The 6762-nt window shown below is 41.6% G+C and overlaps 1 pseudogene; it reads right to left on the bottom strand.

Annotated features, from left to right (window-relative positions):
- VN2R546P (vomeronasal 2 receptor 546 pseudogene) lies at nt 1323-2021 on the bottom strand (annotated as a pseudogene).

Below are 6762 nucleotides of genomic sequence, written 5' to 3'. Positions count from 1 at the left end.
GATTCATTTTCAAGTATTCAACTTTGATTTTTCTGTTGCACAATTATTGCCAGAATTTTTAAGTACAAGGAAAGTACTGTTGATGCTCTGATCCAGAATGATGAAGGTGCAAAGATTTCTAGAATTACAGTCACCTGACAGTCAGTGAACATGAGAACATGGCAGCAATTGTTAATTTTCAGATGACCATTCTGGAGAGTAATGTCTGATTGCATGTAAGGGGAATCATAATGAAGCTTTCATTATGGACCAGACAGCCTCAGCCACGGTCATACACTTTCCATGTGAAATGGATGTTTGAGGTTGGGAAATGCAGAGACGTGGCGTACTGACACCCTCAGTCGCTGGATGTCCTGGCATTGAGCTACCAACCAGTTTCCTATGTGGCAGGCATCTGGCAGTGAGCACGGAAAGATCCCCAAGATGCAGTATCAGGACGAGAGAAAGGAAGTACTTATCCTTCATCTCCAGGGATGGTATTTTGCTAACTGTTGAAAAGGCGGACAACGTCTGATAGTCCAGACTGTGAATGGTGGCATGTTTGGTTATTGCACCTGTCATGTGAGCCATAGAATTCTACCTCATTAGACCAGGATCAGTAGCGTGGAAATTATTTTCTTAACATTTTTATATCTACTAAGACTGTTGCATTGATTGTGAAATGCAGACAGGCAGAAAGAAAGATCAGTTTGGGATTTTTAAGATTGATCACTGGATCAGTCTATGCTGAGGTTCACTCTTGATTGGTATATCTAAGTTATACAATCAGGGTGGGTTTTTCATCTCTGTATCAGAATATGATTATGCACCAGAGTGTTTGTATTTGTTAATGCTGTAATGTTGCTACACTATTCATTTGTGTGTCAAACAAAAAGGGGGAGATGTAGCAGTCTACACCTAGCTATGGGCGAGGGATGTGCACATTGCCTTGGTATTGCTCATGGCTGCGAAGGCCTCTGACCTTTGACCCCAGCCATGATAATCACCCAACAACCATGGGCCTCAGGGACCCCAAGCCACTGGAAAAAAAAAAGTGGGGAATGAAAGGGAACTAGGCCCACGAACCTGGTGTAGATAAGCACCCTTCCTAGGCCAACGAACCCTGAATGATAGCCACATTGACCACTCCACCCCGTGTGATAACCATATGGAGCCTCGGTGAGCTCCAAGGGTATATAAGCCTGCCTTAAAGTTTGCTGGGGGGGGGGGGGGACCCCCTTTGGGCTCCTCCCCACGCGTGTGAAGTGAGTTACAATAAACCACCTCTCTGTGCTGATTGCAGCGTCTGTTCTGTTCCTTTGGCCCCTAAAGGAACCCTAACAGCTGAAAGTGATGAACTTGGCTTCATTGAAGGTATCAGGAAGGTTCCTGGCCAGGAAAGCCACAGTAAAGCTCCCCAGAGCCAGAAGGGCCATGTAGCCCAAGACACAGTAAAAGGCAAAGGCAGAACCCTCATTACATCTAATGATTATGTGGCCATATTCAGAGTGTGTGTCTGCCTCTGGGAAGGGGGGAGAGGTGCCCAGCCAGATGCCACAGAAAGTCACTTGAATCCCTGAGCAGATGAAAACAATATAGTTGGACACTCTAGGCTGTATGAACATCTGAATTCTGCTCCCTGGGCTTATAACCCTGAAAGCCAGAACCACGATTAGAGTTTTGGCCAAAATGGAGGAAACAGCCACTGTGAAGACAACTGCAAATACTGTTTGTTGTAGGAGACATGTGGCAGGGGTAGGATGGCCAATGAAGAGCAGGGAGCAGAGGAAACAGAAGATGAGGGAGATGAGGAGAGTATAGCTGAGAGTCCTGTTATTGGCTTTGACTATGGGAGTGTCTTGGAACTTCACAAAGACCCCCAGAACCAGAGCTGTCAGTAAAGAGAAGGAGACAGCTATGAAGGCCAAAGTCAATCCCAATGGTTCTTTTCTGTTCAGGAAGGTCACAACCTTGGGGAGGCAGCGATCTCTCTGCTTATTTGGATATTCATCCTCTGGGCACTTGGTACAACATTCTGCATCTATGAGAAACAGGGGATCAAGGGTTAGATTCAGAGAATATTCCCGATGCCCAGATGTAGGGAAGAATTATCATCATGGTAAGTATTCCTTCTGCCTCCTCAGGATGCACTTAAGAGTAGGATGCCTCAGTTCATGTCCTTTATTATTGGTTGGCTTATATCACATTGATTCTCTACATTCCCTTTACTTAACTGATCATAACTGTTTTTAATTTATTCTGATTTAATCTATTCTGATTGTACAATAAGCTTAGACACTGGAGGCCTTCTATATAAAATGTAAAGAATGCTTCCATATCTTTTGTGTTGTGCAACAACTCTAGCTGTAGATGGACCAATTTAACCTTGGAGAACTGGGTCAAGGGTCACAGGAGGAGAGTGCTGGTTCCGAGATCCGTTCAGGTCCTTCTTTCTGTTAGGCTTCCCAGAAAGAAGTTCCCTCTCCCACTGCCCAGATTCTCTTCCTTCCTTCAGAATTCTCTCTCCTTCTTGCCCTTCCCCTGTTCTAACTGGTCCTTGAGCCTGCAAAATCTGCTTCTCTCTTCCTTCTGACAGGTTGAATACAATTTCTCTCCTACAGTATTCCACCATTTATCACCAAGATTATCCATAGTGAATAGGCATTGATTGATTTATGGATTGACTACATGGCAGATTTCTTATATGAGAATTTCATTTTTAAGTGGCCCTGCTGTTAATACTCGGGAAATTTATGCAATTCTATGATATATTAAACAATGAATTTAATAACTCTTCAATATCAGGGTTTAATCAGATAGCTTTAAGACCAAATTTTCATTGGATCATAGGCTGAATTGTTTTTTACCTGTTTCAAAATAGTGGATTGGCCATATTTTAACCCTTTGATTCAGAACCATGAGGATACCTTGAAGTTCACCCTGGAAATGGTATTCCTCAAAAGCTCTCTGGACTCCTAAAACCTTCCCTACTGTCTCTTTCCTAGACATTCCCTTTCCTCCTCTTTGCTTCTCTCTCCCTTTTCTGATCTTCTGTAACCTGGATCTTTCCACTACCAAACCAAACTTTGAATTGCTCCTGTGGTGGAAATCCAGATAGAGTTGTGGGCTTGTAATAACATAAATCTCTGTAGAAACTGTTACATTTTACTATATTGTATAAGAAAGTAGGTGGCAACAGGAATAAGGCAGAGGACTTGGAGTTACAAATGCTTTTGTTCAAGTCCTGCCTACTAGTTATGTGACCCTGAGTAAGTCACTTTACTTTGTCTTAGTTTTCATTTCAGTGAAATGGGGATAATAATAGCACTTACTTCACAGAGTTGTTGTGAGATTCAACTTAGCATATGGAAAGCACAAAGTTGAAGTACTATGTAAATGATGGTTATTAGTGTAATTATTATTATAATCATCAAACTTTTATCCCTCCTAATCAGTTTCTTTTCCTTAAACCCTCAAATACCCAATGCTTCCTTAGACTCACTGATTTGGGTTTCCCTTCCATTATTGGATCAGGGCTCATCTCTGACTGACCCACCTTTGGAGCTCTTGTTCTTATCTTCCTACAAATTTCAGAGACCATAAGAGGTCTGTAATGTGTTCAAGGTCTTCCTCACTAACTCCTGGCCTGTGTATGTATACCAAGGGAACACCCCGAATGGTCTCTTCTCCTCCTTCTCTTTCACCTCATGACCATCTCAATCTCTTTCTACCCTGTTTACACTCATACATCTTATTCTCTTAGTCTTTTAATGACCTTATTAGTTACATGATGAAAAATCTCTTCACCCCTACTATGTGGTTCTCAGTTGCTTGTGAAATGATTTTCCATCAGAGTTCTTTGGAGATTATTGTAGTCTATACCTCACAGACTGATAAAAACACTCTAAGGACATTGACTTTTAAAAAATCAGCCTTCATTTCTGCACTAAGCTTGTGGAAGTCAATAATCCCCCACATGCTTTATAGGCTGCTCTTCCTTTCCTTCTTCCCTGTTCTGTCAGTCCTATACATGCGTACTGATAAATAATCTCTGTATGTTGTCTTTCTAAATGAGTTATGTCCTGGAAAATTCAGAGTCTATGAACTTTGTTTGCAATATGTGGACTGTCAAGCCACACTTTTTAAAGGGATGATAGATGGATGGATAGATAGATGGATAGATAAAGAAATAGAGAAATAGGTAGATAGCTACATAGATAGATAGCTACATAGATAGATAGCTACATAGATAGATGAACAGACACGTACATACATAGATAGTTTGTAGCAATCTGTAAAATATTACAGAGCTAGGTGCACACAATAGAATGTGATCCAGAAACAGGTGGATCTGAAAGACCTTTCCAAGTCCAGAGGATCCCTCTGTAATTCAGCAGACAGACTATGCCTTCTGCTCAGGTTAGAAAGCACCTTTAAAGAACATGCACATCTTGCTTTAGGCAGTCAATCAACAAGCAATCAGTAAAGGGAGATTGTAATACCTACTTTAGGACAGAAACCTTTTGCTAAACAATGGAAAGGGCTTTGACTTATGCTTAAGCATAGAACAGGAAGTTCTTTGAGTCATGATTGATTTTAGAATTGATACAATAGAGATACTTGGAATGACAGAACCAGGTCTTGGAAAATACAATTTCCACCCTACTTAGAGTAACAGGATTTAGAAGGGCTGCAGCAGAGGATCAAGATTTAATTATTTGAGAATATGACCTTCAACAGACATGTGCAAAGGGGCAGACCTCTGGGTGGTCCTGGGTTAAGCTAGAGCCACCATTGGCACAGGGAAGACATGGACAGTGATTGGTAGATGTGAGAACTGAGGGGAGGGAACTTAGATGGTTTCCTTAAAGACAGCGGGGTCTGAGGACCGAGGAGGAGGTTTTTGCTCTGAGCAAGGTGGCTCTGGGGTGGTTGGAGAGGTTTTGCTCTGAGAGGTTGTGCTCTGAGAAGCTTGCTCTGAAGCAAGCTGGAGGTGGAGGCCCCTGAGACTGTTTCTCCATTTTGGTCACGTGAGTGATAGGGACTGATCTCTTTTCTTTGCCTCAGCTATCTAAGGGTTTGGGCCTTTGGGCCCAGCCTAAACAGAGGGGGTATTTAAGCCCTATTTCCTTCTCTCTCTCTCTCTCTCTCTCTCTCTCTCTAATACCTTTCTTCCTCCTGTTTGTAATTAAACTCTATAAAAGGTTGACTGCTGACTTGAGTTTTCATTAAGGAATTACATAGCTGAATTCCTTGGCGACCTTAAATTAATATATATCAGTCTTTAAAGTGATTTCCTTGTCACAGTGTGCAGACCCTATGAACACTGAGCATGCCGCTGCATACCGCACAGGACTGCCTCAATATGGCTTATAGTTATTCTGATGCCCACCACCATGTCTTGAAGTATTTCCATAATTTGTACTGCCCTGACTATAGTCGTAGCCTGGTCCATAGCAGTAATAGCCATAATGGCAGTACTCGTAGCTGCTGTAACCGCTATAGCCTTGCTGATAGCTGTAGCCCTTGGTTTCCCTATCCTTGATTCCAGTAGAACCACCTCCAGCTGGAGGAATGTTCAAGTCACTCAGATTTGAATCCGGAGAACGTGTGTGTGTGGGGAGCAGCCTACCAGAGGAGACCAGTCTTAGGGTTTCCTACTCCCAAATTTCCTTGCCTGACACCCCTACCTCTCTTTCCCTGTGTGAACCTAAATAAATTGTTTACTACTTTAGAATTAGGTCTGGTTAGTTTCTGACGCTAGGAAAGGGGACAGAAGATTTGGGGAGAATCACATCTCTCCCCAAAAAGGGAAGGCTAGCTCAGGATTCTAGGGATCCAAACTGCCTTACCCAAGGAACAACATCTTTCCTTGATAATGGGGTGACCCCAGGTTTCTGAAGGGAAGTGACAGTGGGTGTCCTCCATCTCCCAGAACAGAATAGTTCATCCATAGACCAATGGAAAAGGGAAGAATTTATGATCAAACAAGATGTAAAGAACATTATATAAAGCAAAATGGAGAAATTGCTGTTCCTCTAAGAAGAAACTCCGTCTCTAAGCTTTAAGCAATTTCTTTGTGCTTCACACCTGGAATGATCTGTGTCTTTTGACTTTCTGCAAGTCTTAGCTAAAATTCTATCTTTTTTAGGGACCTTTTTTTTTCATCTCCTCTTCATTATGGTTTCTTTCCTCTACTAATTCTGAATTGTATTTTCCAATTTACTTTGTAGATAATTTACTTTTATGTATTTGTTTTCTTTTTGTCTCCACCAATTGATTGTATCTTTGGGGTACACAATATATTTTTTCTCTTTTTGTATCCCCAGCATTTTGCACATAGCAAATGCTTAATAAATATTCATCGATGGTCTCACAATGTTTTTTGCCTCCTTTTTAGGGAAGATAGATCAAGTTTATGACTTTAAATGTATTGCTATCAAATTTAATCTTCTTCAATAATTCATTGTAATGTTCTAATCTGTCAAGGTCTTTCTTTCTTTTTTTTTAACATTATTTTATTTGGTCATTTCCAAACATTATTCATTGGAGACAAAGATAATTTTCTTTTCCTACCCCCCCACCCCCCACCTCTCCCATAGCCAACGTGCGATTCCACTCATGTGTTCTTGATTTGAACCCATTTCCATGTTGTTGGTATTTGCATTAGAGTGTTCATTTAGAGTCTCTCCTCAGACATGTCCCCTCAACCCCTGTAGTCAAGCAGTCACTTTTCCTCAGTGTTTTTAACCCCACAGTTTGTCCTCTGCTTGAGGATAGTTT

Source organism: Monodelphis domestica, chromosome 3 (assembly GCF_027887165.1).
Source record: "Monodelphis domestica isolate mMonDom1 chromosome 3, mMonDom1.pri, whole genome shotgun sequence".
In the NCBI taxonomy this organism is placed as follows: domain Eukaryota; kingdom Metazoa; phylum Chordata; class Mammalia; order Didelphimorphia; family Didelphidae; genus Monodelphis; species Monodelphis domestica.
The sequence above is the reverse complement of the archived record's forward strand: the minus strand, read 5'-3'. Positions and strand labels throughout refer to the sequence as shown.